Source organism: Carcharhinus amblyrhynchos, unplaced genomic scaffold (genome assembly GCF_965287045.1).
Source record: "Carcharhinus amblyrhynchos unplaced genomic scaffold, sCarAmb.v2.hapA scaffold_42, whole genome shotgun sequence".
Taxonomy (NCBI): Eukaryota; Metazoa; Chordata; class Chondrichthyes; order Carcharhiniformes; family Carcharhinidae; genus Carcharhinus; species Carcharhinus amblyrhynchos.
Window position 1 is genome coordinate 400,202 of NW_027649783.1, and position 16,046 is coordinate 416,247.

At 44.1% G+C, this 16,046-nt stretch overlaps 3 non-coding genes across 3 annotated transcripts; 2 read left to right on the forward strand and 1 right to left on the reverse strand.

The window, feature by feature from the left end:
- Positions 1-5,119: 5,119 nt before the first annotated feature.
- Positions 5,120-5,193, forward strand: trnai-aau (transfer RNA isoleucine (anticodon AAU)). Its single transcript has one exon. It is a non-coding gene; the product is annotated as a tRNA-Ile (tRNA).
- A 2,491-nt stretch (positions 5,194-7,684) lies between these two features.
- On the reverse strand, positions 7,685-7,756 carry trnad-guc (transfer RNA aspartic acid (anticodon GUC)). Its single transcript has one exon. It is a non-coding gene; the product is annotated as a tRNA-Asp (tRNA).
- A 3,086-nt stretch (positions 7,757-10,842) lies between these two features.
- Positions 10,843-10,928, forward strand: trnap-ugg (transfer RNA proline (anticodon UGG)). The gene is given in 2 exon segments: positions 10,843-10,878; positions 10,893-10,928. It is a non-coding gene; the product is annotated as a tRNA-Pro (tRNA).
- Positions 10,929-16,046: the final 5,118 nt, after the last annotated feature.

The window sequence follows — 16,046 nt, forward strand, 5'->3', positions numbered from 1 at the left end:
TCTTTACGCTATTAATGCGGTCACTCTTCTCCCGCAGCAGAACACTGTAATTGAGACTGGGATAGGTATACAGTGCCCCAAAGGATTTTATGGACAGGTGGCTCCGCGATCTAGCCTAGCCCTTAAGGGGGTTATTGTAATGGCTGGAGTGATCGATGCCGATTATCAGGGCACGATAAAAGTAGTATTGCATAATTTGTCTGACCAACCGATCCCTTTAGAAGCTGGGGACCGTATTGCTCAAGTCTTGATAAAACCTGTACACATGGGACCATTAGAGCAAATCCAAAAGCCGACACAAATTACCTTCAAAGGAGAAGGGGGATCTGGTTCTACAGACAAACCAGGAGCTAAGGTGTGGGTAGAACAATCCGAGGGACCTCCGGTTCCCGCCGAGGTTATAGCACAAGGACATGACAACACAGTAACTATAATGAAACCAGGAGAGGAGAAATGGGTGAACGTCCCTGCTAACAAATGTTATTTACGGGAATCCTAACCTGTCATGTGCAGTTTTTTTTTGTTACACAGAATCATGAAGCAACTATTACCACTGCTGCTGTGCTGCTTGGAATTCCTGAGTGCTCAGGCTTGGACCCCCGGTGAGGAGGCAGTTATGGGATCAGGGTTGTGGGGCACTTGGCCCACGAGGGACGAACAACGAGAACAGGATAATTTCACCTGCCCTGCCAAACAGACCTGCGATCCCGTACTGTATGTGCGACCCGGAAGAGACTGCGAAGTTTATTGCATAATGGACAGGATTAAGTCAAAGTGTAATATTACCAGGATGAAGGACCGGTCCGACCCATATCGATGTTATTGTGAAAAACCGATCGTAGAGTGTAAGGGAAAGTTGAACGTAAGTATAACATCCAATGTAACCCTCTGTATAGGATGGCTGTCAAACCGAACGTGTTCAGAGGCCAAATGGAATGCATCTTTCCGTCATAAAACAAGTGATCATAGACCATTCGAGATTTTAAACGCCACTATAATCAAAGGGGGAGGCGCATATGGAGTGCGAATACCTTGGGTGTCAGAACCCAAAACGTTTATGGCTCACGTAGTGCCCATACCTCATACCTGTGAATTGGTGGGGGATGCTTTACGTCATACCCTAGTGAAATGGCAGATGGTATTCCCACCTTTGCCAAAATGTCGAACGAAACGCGCCTGGTATGATGCCATACTGGGTATAACAGGAACTGGTATAGGACTGATAAATTCGATTGACGTTGAAACTGTCTCCAGTAAACTAGCGAGCGTAGGACGACATGTGAATGACATGACTACACTCACGGCTGCTTGGATGCCACAGGGTTTGATGTCACAAAAGCATCAAGCACAATGGGATATGTTGGCTGCCAAACTGTTCTTAAATATGGCCAATGGTTCGGATGCCAAATGGACAAATCTATCTCAATGGGCAAACTGGACTGAATGTAACATACAGGAAGTATACGTAAAACTACAGTTACACAATATGCAACGATTACTGACTACGGGTAATTACCATGAATGGAGGAAAATATGGAACATTTCGACTGCATTATGGATAACCCTACATGCAGATAAAACGATGTGCAATGATATTCTTTGTTCTGGTATATGGGAACAATATAATGTATCTAATTATGATCGCATGTGTCAATATCATACTGTACCAATTATTGCAAAAGGGGCATTTTGGATTTTGCAATTACGAGGAACGTGGTTAAATATTGATACCTATCATACATATGATATATCTGATTGCTATGTGACAGACCGAGGTCGTATTTGTTCATTACGAACAGGATATGATAATTTGTGCCTACAAGGACAAGGCGTGTGTAAATGGACACACCAGGACCCGAAAGACACTTTGTTTGAAGTAGGGCCTCATACACTGTGTGTGGCCACTATGGACCCGCATCCGCAATTACCCTATTATCCCTATTCGGGTTGTGTAAAAAAAGTTTATATTTGGTCGTGGCATAATCGGACTTACTTCCTAACCAATTATTCCACGACGGATGCAATGACCTCTATACAGTGGGATGTGCTTCATTCAGATTATTCCATTTCTTTAGAAAATCAACAGCAAATTTTAAATCAATCCAAACAGTTGGAGCAGATGGCCAAAACACATTATCATAACGTTACCAAATTAATTATTCAAACCGCAATAGCAGGACAAAAATTGAAGCACCTTAGTAAAATTATTGAAGAAGATTCTGCCCACTCATGGTGGTCTTTATTTGAAGGATGGTCGTCACAGGCACAACAAATGTGGAATATATTAATACATCCTATCGTTATATTATTAGTATTCATTATTATCTTAACTATTAGTAATATATGTATTTGTCGTTATTTACAAAAATTAAAGCAACGAGCAGTGTATGATGCATTGCTTCGCTGACCAAGGGCCGAATGTAATAGAAGTAATCAATGTCTGGTCCGCGAAACAATGCTTCCTAAATCACAGAATGTTAACAGGGCACTCAATGTAATAGAAGCAATCAATGTCTGGTCCGCGAAACAATGCTTCCTAAATCACAGAATGTTAACAGGGCACTCAATGCAATCCAAAAACACATTAAAGATTCTTCAACTTACAAAGCCCTATTTGCGTATGTATCAGACTACATACATAAGCAAACAAGGTGATAAAAGCCCTATTTGCGCACATAAACAAAGGTATACGTGCCAAACTGCACAAGCAAGTAACTCACGTAATCGCGTGAGTTACTCGGGAACAGCGCGTGAACACTCTCAGGACTGTCATTGATTGGATATCAGAGCAGAGGAATGAGCCTGATCAACTCATTCCTCAGCCTTTAAAAAAAGGGATTCCCATTGTCTCGGTGGACGCTCAACCGTGGGGTAAGCGCGCATCGCCCGGTCGTTATCGGGACAACGTGTTGGTCCTTCACCGAGACTGAAACGGGCTCCCCAGTCGTTGGAAGGATGAAGGCACAGTCCTGATGGTAAATATACGTAACTGTTCTTCTGTAAACTGCAATTGTAGCTGTTCTTCTTCTTGAGTGCTGAAAACTGTGTGTATAATGTAATTGTATACCATAGATAAATAAGGATAGATAAGTAAAGATAAATAAAGGTACGAAGTGTGAACCTAATCTTGTTGTGTACCGAATCATTCTCTCACTCTCTTGAGTCTCCTGCAAAATTATAACTTTCGTACCATAACAAATGCCCTGCCTGCAGCAGCTGTGGACTCGCCAACTTTAAGGGCGTTCAAATGGTCAGTGGATAGGCATATGGATAATATTGGAAGAGTTTAGGTTACAGGGTCATTAGATTGGTTCCACCGGTCGGCACACCATCGAGGGCCGAAGGGCCTGTACTGCGCTGTAATGTTCTATACTCTATGGTTTTCCAGCTGGGGAAGACTGCACTGGCCTCGTTCCATTCTTACCTTTCTGGTCAGTGGCACAATATCACCCGCAATGGTCACTCTTCTCCCTCCTGTGTTGTTACCTCCCGAATCTTTGAAGGATTTATCCTTGGCTCCCTCCTATTTCTAGACCTCACCTCTCGGTCTCATAATCTTAAGATCAATGTTAGTTTTCACACGTAAGCTGATAATACCCAGTTCCAGCTCACCATCAGCTCTCAGAACCAATCCCTCTTATTAAATTATTAGATTGCTTATCCAGCAGCTTGTACTCGATAAGCAGATAATTCCCCATTAAACATCTGGAAGGCCAAAGGTCCCACCACAAATTCCATTCCCAGTCAATGACTCCATCACTCTCCCTGGTCACTGTCGAGGCCGAAACAAACTCATATAACCTTGGCACATCATTACACCTGGAAATGAGATTCTGACCACACATCTGTTCCTGCACCAAGGCCACCTGTTTCCAGCTGTGTAACTTCACACATTGTTGATAATACCTGATCTCAACTGTACCTGAAACCCTCATCCATGTTTTTGTTAACTCTGGACTTGTTGATTCAAATACCCTCCTTCTGCAGATTTTGTTCCCTGAAGGACATTAGTAAACTGCATGAGGTTTTATAAAAATGGATAATTAATTCCAGGTTTGTCTTGAATTAAAATTTCACCATCTGCCCTTTTGGGTTTTGAACCCAGCTTCCCAGAGTATTACCCAGGATCTCTGGATTACTTGTCCACTGCCTCCCCCAAACACTGCCAGGAATGGGATTTGAATCCTCGCCTTTTCCATTACCCTCATGAACATCTCGATCAAGTTCATTAACTATGGGATTACTGAGGGGCTCTCCTTAATTATTGTGCATCAGCACAGGTGGGATTTTTTTTTGTCCTCCGGTTATTATTTGGAGAATATTACACATTGAACAACAAAGAAGAACACAGCACAGGAAACAGGCCCTTCGGCCTAACAATTAAACCGATATTAAACTGATTGGACTGATTCTTACAGCCATTTCTGAAGAGGTGTCTACCGTTTGCAATTCTCCACTCATTTGGCACCGCCCATATAACGAGCTGGGTTAGAAATTGCTTCCATCACCTCTGCAATTTCTACCCTTATTTCCCTCAGTATCCATCGTTCCGTCTCTTCCAGTCACTGGAACACAGCAATTAAGAACAGACATTGCACATGGCACGTTGACTCTGTTCTACCATTCAATTCGATCATGAGACATTTATTTATTTGCCTTCATTGCCAGTCAGTGAAAACACAGTCCCAGTGTGAATAAAAACAAGAACAGCAACAACAACATCAGGCAACACACATATAGAAATCACACTATGTTTCTGATAAGTGTTTTTCTTTAACCCTACAGTGCAGAAAGAGGCCCTTCAGCCCATCCAGTCTGCACCGACCACAATCCTACCCAGGTCCTACCCCCATATCCCTACATTTTTTACCCGCTAATTCCTCGAACCTTCGCATCTCAGGACACTGAGGGCAAATTTTAGCACAGCCAATCAACCTAACCCACACGTCTTTGGACTGTTGGAGGAAACCGGAGAATCCGGAGGAAACCCACGCAGACACGTGGAGAATGTGCAAACTCCTCTAATTGAAGCCAGGTCCCTGAAGCTGGGCAGCAGCACTGCTGACCATTATGCTACCGTGCTGCCCCGATAACCGTCCGTGGACGGCAGTGTGCATATGGCCGGTTAGCTCAGTTGGTTAGAGCGTGGTGCTAATAACGCCAAGGTCGCGGGTTCGATCCCCGTGCGGGCCAGTTTATCTTTTCCCTCAAACCGAACGATATTGGGCGGCACGGTAGTCCATGCTGAAATTGCCTCTGAATGTACTGAGATGTCGTGGGATGAGGGGCAAATACGTAGGGATATAGGGGTAGGGCTTGGGTGGAATTGTGGTCAGTGCGGACTCGATGGGCCAAATGGCCTCTTTATGCACTTGTAGGGTTTCTATGATTCGATGAAGTGCTCTAAAAGTCACCACATTTTCAGCATTCACAACAAATTCAGACAAAGTGTTTGAAATATCAACAATTCTATGCGGGGAAAACAAACTGTGAGTTTTAAGACATGAACCAAATTTCTGCAGTTTATACTGACACCCACCCAAAATACATTATCTATGAATACATAATTTTCCAAGCTTGGGTTGTAAGGCCATGTATCAGAGAATAGGATAGTGTAGAAGAGGCCCTTTGGCCCATCAAATCTACAGTGATGTATGAAATGCCCTGGCCTGCCCAACAAATCCCACTCGCCAACACTCGGCCCATTGAGCAGAAAGCAGGCTCAGTGCCACAGACTGAAAGGAGGTTTTAGTTCACATGGGCAGCATGGTCGGCGGAGGCTCAGAGGGCTGAAGGGCTGCTCCTGTGCTGTAATTTTCTCTCTTCTCTGATACTTAAAGAGTACACATTGATTTCCACAGCCAGAGACTGACAATTAGAGGATGAACCCCACAGACAGTTGCAGAGACTGATCGGTAAAAGTAAACCCAGTCCCCTCATATAGTGACCGAGAAGGACAGTTACAACATTAATCCCAAAATGACAGAGCATCGCAGGGAGGGAATGAACCCCGCAGTCACTCTCAGCTCCCACTAACTGGCAAATACACATTGAGTCCCCAACAGTACCACGGACAGAGTGACTCCATCAGTCACATAGAGCACCAGGCAATTACTATTCAATACAATGTGAACAGAAGTGATAGAGAAGGAAAAAGGGAAGTGTGGTGAGAAAGAGATAGAGGAGCAAATGTGTATGCAGATCATGGATGACAGATACAGTATTAATTCCATTCTCTCACAGACAGACGCGGAGTTGCCGACGTGGGACTGGGGGAGGCACATTAAGTAGCAGCAGGACACCAGGTTAAAGTCCAACAGATTTATTTGGTAAGATGAGCTTTTGGAGCGCCGCTCCTTAACCTGATGAGGAAGATAAAAACATAATGAAACAATAGGCTAAAAGTGGCCACGAAAAATACACTGGCCAGCTGGATTAAGGAAAATCCCAGGGTTGTTTATACATACATAACGAGCAAGAGGGTAGCCAGGGAGAGGGTTGGCCCACTCAAGGGCAAGGGAGAGAATCTATGCGTGGAGCTAGAGTAAATGGGCGAAGTATTAAATGAGAACTTTGCGTCAGTGTTGACCGAAAACGACGTGTATGATGGTGAGTCTGGGGAAGGATATGCAGGTGGTTTGAGACATGTTGAGATCAAAACGGAGAAGGTACTGGTGCCCTTGAGAAATATTAAGGTCGGGAAGATAGGTCTGATGGGATATACCCCAAATACTGAGAGAGGCAAGAGAGGAAATTGTTGGAGCCTGAGAGAAATCATTGCATTCTGCCTGGGTACAGAGGAGGTCCCAGATGATTGGAGAATCGCCTATGTTATTCCTTTGTTGAAGAAAGGTAACACCAACAATCCAGGTAATTACAGGCCGGTGAGCCTTCCATCAATGGTCGGGGAATTATTGGAGAGAATTCGTCGAGACAGGGTATTTCCCACTTGGAAATGAGTGGACATATCAGTGAGAAACAACATGGTTTTGTAAAGGGGAGCTTTTGTCTCACGAACATGATCGAGTGTTTCAAGGAAGTGACGAAGATGGTTGATGAGAATTGGACAGTGAATGGTGTCTTCATGGACTCTCTTCATAGCTCAAATTCTCCATCCCAGGCAACGATGTGGTCACTGGTAAATGGACACTGTACCCTCTCCAGTGGAATCATATCCTTACTGTAGTGATTTGACCGGAACTGCGCACTGTCCTCCAGCGGTGGCTTCACCAAAATTTTTTTCCAACTGGAAATGAACCTTCCTGCTCTTACAATCATGCATTAATATTCCATTCCTCACGCTGCATGAATCTTCACAACTCACAGACTCAAAGGGATTTCCAATATTGAAATCATTGGAGGTTTCCTTTGTATTTTCAGGGATCTGGGAATCAGTGGATCATCCAAAAATAGAACTGAAAAATATGAAATCACAGCATTTATTGGCATTGTGCTAATATCAGGGTAATATTCAACGTGTTGGCTCCGTGGCATCGCCACATCAAAGGTGAGCGAAAATGCTGATGAATTGAACGAACGTTGATCTCAGGTTACCAAAAGTTTCCGTACAAATGTAAAGATTTCCATTTTCGAAAGTTTCAATTCTTCACAGTCTTCTATTTTTGCCGTTTTCAAAGTTGCAGAACGACACAAGTACAATTTGACATAATAAAATTATAATGAACTCCCCGTCGGGGAATTGAACCCCGGTCTCCCGCGTGACAGGCGGGGATACTAACCACTATACTAACGAGGAGCTGCCCCACGAAACAACGAAACGACGAAACGCCGAAACGCATTGTACACTTGCAACTTACACTTCCAGAGCGATAACTCAGTAGTGACGAGATCAGTTATTTTCCCCAATACGAAGAACCATTTCATGCAGCAAACAGCTAATTAAGACTTTTGGATTAGCAGGAAAGAGAATGAGATGGATGCATGAAGAAAAAACACAAATCAGGTGGAGACAGAAAGGTGCGTTTGCCGTTCATATCAAACCGCATGTTCTTTTTAATTTTGGAGGAAAGGCGGGGTCTTGAAATCTGAACATGCTGGACAATCGCAGCTGGTCTCTCTCCACAGATGATGTCAGACACACATCTGGTATAAAGTATCCGCCTTCAGGATTTGATTGACATACATAGTTTTCTAACCTGAAGTCAGATGTTCCCCGACTCCGACACAGATGATTTTTCAAAATGTTATTTTCACGGGATGTTGCTGTCGCGGACTGGGCCAACATTCCTTATCTAGTATTAATTTGGTGGTAAGTTCTTTCTTGAGCCACTGCAGTCCATATGGTGTATGTACACACACTGTGCTGTTAGGGAGGGTGTTCCAGGATTGTGAGACAGCCACAGAAACGGCGATATATTTCCAAGTCAGGATGGTGTGTGTCTCTCGGAGTGGAACTTGCAGGTGGTCCTTGTTTCTCTGCATCTGCTGCCCTTGTGCTTCCAGCTGAAAGATTTCGCGGGTTTGGATGGTGCCTCGATACGGATAAATCACCGTCAGGATTGGGATTTCAGAGAAATGTGATGCCTGAAAACAGCGTCTTAAACTTTCCGGCCATTCTGATCCACTCACTCAACGAACACCCGCCCTGCGCAAATCGATTTGAATTCCATCTTCATCCTCATTATATTTAAAACGTGTCTCTATCCATTTTTCAACCGCAGCCAGAGTCCTGGACCTGAGTCCCATCCTACAACCCCAGAGCTGGACAAATACAGACAGAATTCCAAACTCAGAGACAGTTCTGACAACGGCCGAGTTTCCCAACCCTTGTGTTCTTGAGAAAAGGCAAAAAGCAAGTGTGTGCAGAGCAGAGTGGTGTAGCAGAAGCGTGCTGGGCCCATAACCCCGAAGATGATGGATTAAAGCCACCCTTTGCTATGATATTCGCATTCACATCCAAGTGGGGCACTTGGCTGCTGCCCCAGGGGTTATCCTGGTTTCGTTGGCAGTAAATGTGCACCCTCTTGTTGATTTGTGTCACCTTGGGCGGCAGGTTTCTCTCAGTTGGTTGGACATCTTATTCAGCTCGGGTTTCATTCCAGTCTTCGGACGGAGATGAAGAGACATTTTTTCACCCAAAGACCCTGTGGAGTTCATTCGCACAGGAAGTAGTTGATGCCAAAACATTGAATGTATTCATGACGTGACTAGATTTAGCACTTGGGACGAATGGGGTCAAAGGATATGGGGAGAAAGCAGGATTAGTCTGCTGATTGGACGATCAGCCATGATCGTGATGGATAGCAGAGAAAGATCGAAGGGCCAAATGGCCTCCTCCCGCTCCTGTCTTCTATGTTTCTATGTAATATCGAGGTTATTTATGAAGGCCGCGTTCTCAGCCTTGCTCCTGGCCTGAGGTGTGAATCCTCGGTTAAATCACCGCCAGTCAGTTCTCCTCTTTGATGACACCGAGATTTATCTGGGACTGTGGAGTTTGCTTTGATTTTATAAGCAATGGACACATCACATCCCTGAAACATCGCTCCGATATAAAACTGTGTAAAGAAATATAAACTGAGCCTGTAAACCGGGAGTTTTCCTAAAATACCATTTAAATCTTAGTTTTGACAATGATCATTTCGGGAACATTATCCAGAAATAAAATCGAGGAACCAACTGCACAAAGGCTCCAGAAGCTTGACGTAATTTGAACACGAAACTTTCATAATATGGGAATCAGTCCCGCTATCGTTACCCCACAAGCACATGCCGTGTCACTGCTATACACACCTGATTTTCCCCATTAAACTGAATCATTTCAGTTCATTCTTTTTGGGGCTGTTTCTGGAGGTGTTACTGAGTCAGGAATGTAGGAACTGGACCGTAGTTTTTTTTTTGTAGGTAACAGCAGTTAGAGTTTTCCCATGAAATGTTCTGGTGTCTGGGAGTCAGCGGAGAGAACTGGATTGGATTGAGGATTGGCTGACTGACAGGGAGCAGAGGGTCGGGATAAATGGGGGGAAAATGGATCCTTCTTAGGCTGGCGAACTGTAACAGGCGGGGTGCCACAGGGGCCAGTCCTCGGATCTCAACTCTTTCCAATCTATATCAATGATCTGCAAGCAGGGACAGAGTGTAACACGACAAAATTTGTGAATAATACACAATTTGTGGGAAAGCAGGCGGTGAAGACGATGTAAAAATATTCCAGATGGATCTAGATATACTCGGAGAATTGGATAGCTTTTGGCAGATGGAGTTCAATGTGGATAAATGCGAAAGGCAAATTATTATCCTTCTGGAAAGCATTTTCAAAATCTGTGTGGACAGAGGGATCTGGCTGTCTCTGTCCAGAATCACAGAAACTCAGAATGCGGGTAAAATGTATAATTTAAAAGGGAATTTGAACGTAAGCATATATTGCAAAAGAATTGGAGTAAGAAAGTAGAGAAATATTGTTTCAATTGTGTTGATGAAGTCACAACTGGAATATTGTGTCCAGTTTTGGTCCCCTTATTTGGGGAAAGATGAGGTGGTATTACATCCAGCACTTTTTCCCTTCCTTCTCTATGTGCGGTATGCTTTGTCTGCAAGAAACCATACCTTTCACTGTATACTATTTCATGTGACAAAAATAAATCAAATCCAATCAAATCCGGCTGTCAGAATGAGATTACCGACGCGACTGGCGAGTTACAACCACAGGTCGACATGGCGAGTGGTGAAAACTGATATCACTGCTTCTGATCTTCACCAGAACAGACAGTGAAATGGAACATTGTTCGGGAACATTCCTGATTTAACAATGTTGTTATGAAGAGATGGTAAATAAGCTGTGGGAGACTTTGAAAAGATGTTTTCGTCACTGCTTTTTGTGCAGTTGGCTCGTTGGTCTAGGGGTATGATTCTCGCTTTGGGTCACGGTAGGGAAATGTGAGCGGTCCCGGGTTCAAATCCCGGACGAGCCCGGTGTTTGTATTTATTTTTCTCCAAAGTAGATTCTGAGAATGATTAAAATCAGGAGCAGATTCGAGTTCCCGAGAAATCATTGCAGAGAATAAATGACTGCAGAACATGGTCCATTTACCAGTAACCAGATCGTTGTCTGGGATGGAGAATTTGAGCTGTGAAGAGAGACTGGATTGGATCAGACTGTTTTATTCAGAGCAGTGAAGGCTGAGAGGAGACCTGATTGAGGTATATAAGGAATGGACAGGGTGGACCGGAAGCTGCTGCTGCCTTATAGCACGGGCATTCGACCTCTGACCTTCGGGTAAGCGTTCTCCAAGGCGGCCTTCACGACACAAGACAGCGCAGAGTCGCTGAGCAGAGAGTGATAGCCAAGTTCCGCGCACATGTGGAAGGGTCTCAACCGGGATCTTAATTTAATGTCGCCCTATCTGTAACCCCCCGTGACTTGTCTGGGTTTGCAAACCCTTAATTACTGTACTGTCTGGAGACAATACACATCTCTTTAACCTATGCATAATGCTCTTTCCACTCACATTTTTTGGCATCTTTAAGACTTGAATTGCAGGTTAGGTGTAAACGTTCGCATTCTAATCAGTAATCTGTAAACTGTCTGTGCTGTTATATGCTCTGTCTGAGGCCAGAACTCTCCATTCACCTGACGAAGGGGCAAACCCCAAAAGCTCATCAATGATCTGGATGATAATGTGGTAAATTGGTTCAGTAAATTTGCTGACGATATAAAGATTGGAGGAGTAGTGGACAGTGAGGAAGGTTTTCAAAGCTTACAGAGGGATTTGAGTCAGCTAGAAAAATGGGCAGAAAAATGGCAGATGGAGTTTAATGCAGACAAGTGTGAGGTGTTGCACTTTGGAAGGACAAACCAAGCTAGAACATACAAAGTTAACGGTAGGACACTGAAGAGTGCAGTAGAACAGAAGGATCTGGGAATACAGATACAGAATTCCCTAAAAGTGGCGTCACAGGTAGATAGGGTCGTAAAGAGTGCTTTTGAAAATTGGCCTTTATAAATCAAAGTATTGAGTATAAGAGTTGGAATGTTATGGTGAGGCTGTATAAGACATTGGTGAGGCCGAATTTAGAGTACTGCATGCAGTTTTGGTCACCTAATTACAAGAAGGATATTAATAAGGTTGAAAGAGTGCAGAGAAGGTTTACAAGGATGTTGCCGGGATTTGAGAAACTGAGTTACAGAGAAAGGTTGAATAGGTTAGGACTTTATTCCCTGGATCTTAGAAGAATGGGGGGAGATTTGATAGAGGCGTGCAAAATTATAATGGGTATAGATAGAGTGAATGCAAATAGACTTTTTCAACGGAGGCGAGGGGAGGAAAATAAAAGTAGAGGACATGGGTTAAGGGTGAAGGGGAAAGGTTAAAGGGAATATTGGGGTGGGGGGGGGAGGGCTTCTTCACACAGAGAGCGGTGGGAGTGTGGAATGAGCTGCCGGATGAAGTGGTAAATGCGGGTTCATTTTTAACATTGAAGAAAAGGTTGGACAGGTACATGGATGAGAGGGGTGCGGAAGGATATGGTTCAGGTGCAGGTAAGTGGGACTAGGTAGAAAAATGGTTCGGCACAGCCAGGGAAGGCCAAAAGGCCTGTTTCTGTGCTGTAATGTTCTATGGGAATGGGAATAAATGCTGCAGCTGCGGCGCAAAGAATGACATGTTGGACTTTCCATCGTTATCTGGTGAGATATTCAAAGATTGTGGTCAGGAACTCATTGGAGTCGGCTTTTTAGAGAAGGAACTGGTGGATCAATGCTTTCAGAGAAGTGAAACTGCCGCCCCGAAAGTCAAACAATCCCCACAGTGCAGAAGAAGGGCATTCGGCCCATCGAGTCTACACCAACAGCAATCCGACCCAGGCCGCATCCCCACACACTGAGTTTACCCCCAATAAAGGGGCAGTGAAGACGTATTTCCGACGAGGATGGGATGCAAACCCAAATGTGTAGAACGCAATGAAGTAGCAATCCACCGCCTTCACCACTGGGCCACCTCGTCATACAAAAATGCCCTTTCTAATCACCTCTTGAACAAAGAACACATTTCTCCTGTAGGATAATGTTGTGTTTCTACTTTCTCGTTAATTTTGCTTCGTTGTTACCCTTCCAATCTATTTAAATCCCGAGAAAATAAAGAGGGAGACAATTCCCTGTTTGGTTTTTGAATTCACCAAACACAACACAGATGTAAAAGGCCCGTAAGGTCTGTGAGCGTGTGGCGCAACGGTAGCGCGTCTGACTCCAGATCAGACGGTTGTGTGTTCAAATCACGTCAGATTCAAGGAACAATTATTCATCCGTCCTCGGATTTTGGATCTGGATAAAGTTTATTGTTCCTGAAATGACGAATTTCAAAACGATGAGAGATACAGTACTTTATGTATTTGCTCAATCTGCGCCTGTACCTCGGGCAATAAAAAGACAATATAATGAAAGAAATGTATCTCAGCTGTAAAGCACTTTGAAACTTCCAGCCGTTTGGGAAAAAAAAACACATTTCGAGACAAGATAAAAGCAAAATACTGCCAATGCTGGAATCTGAAACAACAAATGAAAATGCTGGAAAAACTCAGCAGGCCTGACATCATCTGTGGAGAGGGACCAGCTGAGATTGTCCAGAATGTTCAGACTTCAAGACACCCCGTCTTTCCTCCAAAATTAAAAAGAACATGCGGTTTGATATGAACGGCAAACGCACCTTTCTGTCTCCACCTGATTTGTGTTTCTTTACTTCATGCATCCATCTCATTCTCTTTCCTGCTAATCCAAAAATCTTAATTAATTCATTGAAGCCGCTGTTTGCTGCATTAAATGGTTCTCCGTACTGGGGAAAATAACTGATCTTGTCAGAACTGAGTTGTCGTTCCGGAAGTGTAAATGGCAAGTGTACAATGCGTTTCGCCAACAATCGGGTCAGTTCCTCGTTAGTATAGTGGTTAGTGTCCCCGCCTGTCACGCGAGAGACCGGGGTTCAATTCCCCGACGGGGAGTTCATCGCAATTTTATTATGTAAAATTGTATTTGTGTTGTTCTCTAATTTTGAAAACGGCAAAAATAAAAGACTGTCAAGAATTGAAACTTTCGAAAATGGAAATCTTTACATTTGTACCAACACTTTTCGTGACCCGAGATCAACGTTCGTTCAATTCATCAGCATTTTGGCTCACCTTTGACGTGGCGACGCCACGGAGTCAACACCTTGAATATTACCCTGACATTAGCACAATGTCAATAAATGCTGTGATTTCATATTTTTCAGTTCCATTTTTGGATGATCCACTGATTCCAAATCCCTGAAAATCCAAAGGAAACCTCCAATGTTTTCCAATATTGGAAATCCCTTTGAGTCTGTGAGTTGTGAAGATTCATGCAGCGTGAGGAATGGAATATTAATGCATGATTGTAAGAGCAGGAAGGTTCACTTCGTGCTGGACAACATTTTGGTGAGGCCACCGCTGGAGGACAGTGTGCAGTTCTGGTCAAATCACTACAGTAAGGATTTGATTGCACTGGGGAGGGTGCAGTGTCCATTTACCAGGGACCAGATCGTAGACTGGGTTGGAGAATTTGAGCTATGAAGAGAGATTGGATTGGATCAGATTATTTTATTTAGAGCAGTGAAGGCTGAGAGGAGACCTGATTGAGGTGTATAAGAAACGGACAGGGTGGATAGGAAGCTGCTGCTGCCTCACAGCACCAGGGACCCGGGTTTGATTCCCGGTTTGACTCAGTGTCTGTGTGGAGTCTCCATGTTTCCCCGTGTTTGCGTAGATTTTCTCTGGGTGAGCAAAGATCAAAGAAAATTACAGCACAGAAACAGGCCCTTCGGCCTTCCAAGCCTGCATCGATCATGCTACCCGACTTATCTAAACCCTCCTTCCATTCCGGGGACCAGATCCCTCTATTTCCATCTTATTCATGAATTTGTCAATACACCGCTAAGAAGTCACTATTGTATCCATTTCCACTACATCCGTGGCAAAGAGTTCCAGGCACCCACCACTCTTTGCCTCATACATCTCCTTTAAACCTTGTCCCTCACACCTTAAACCTTTGCCTCCGAGAGACTGATTCTTTCACCCAGGGGGAAAAAAAAAGCTTCTGACTGTCCACTCTGCCCATGCCTCTCGTAATCTTGTGGACTTCTCGCAAGTCGCCCCTCAACCTCCTTCGTTCCAGTGAGGACAAACCAAGTTTCTCGAACCTCTCCTCATAGCTAATGCCATCCTTAGCAGGCAACACCCTAGTAAATCTTTTCTGCACCCTCTCCAAAGCCTCCACATTCTTCTGGTAGTTTGGCGGACGGAACTGAACACTAAATTCCAAGTGCAGCCTCAGTAAAGTTCTATAAAGCAGCAACATGACTTGCCAATTTTTAAACTCAATGTCTCAGCCGACGAATGCAAGAATGCCGTGTGCCTTCTTGACTACCTTCTCCACCAGCATTGCCAATTTCAAAGACCTGTGGACCTGTCCACTCAGATCCCTTTGGCTATCAATACTCTTATGGGTTCTGCCATTTACTGTATATTTCCTATCTGTATTAGACCTTCCAAAATGAATGAACCCACATTTGTCCGGATTAAATTCCATCGGCCATCTCTCTGCCCAAGTCTCCAACTGATCTATATTCTGCTGTATCCTCTGATGGCCCTCATCACTACCCACAAATCCACCATCGTTTGTGTTGTCTGCAAACTTACTAATCAAATCAGGTACATTTTCCTCCAAATAATTTATATATTACAAACAGCAAAGGTCCCAGCACTGATCCCTGAGGAACACCACTTGCCACAGCCCTCCGTTCAGAAACAAATCCTTCCAGTGTGATCCTCTGCCTTCTTTGACTGGGTAAGAAGTCTCACAACACCAGGTAAGAGTCCAATCAATTTATTTGATCGTAAACTCACATGCTTCCGGGGTTTGCCCCTTCGTCGGGTGATGACGCAAGGATATTTTGGCCTTGGAGGGAGTGCAGAGGAGGTTTACTAGGCGGATACCGGAGTTGAGGGGGTTGCGCTATGAGGAGAGACTGAATAAACTAGGCTTGTACCCGTTAGAGTTTAGGAGAATGAGGGGAGATCTC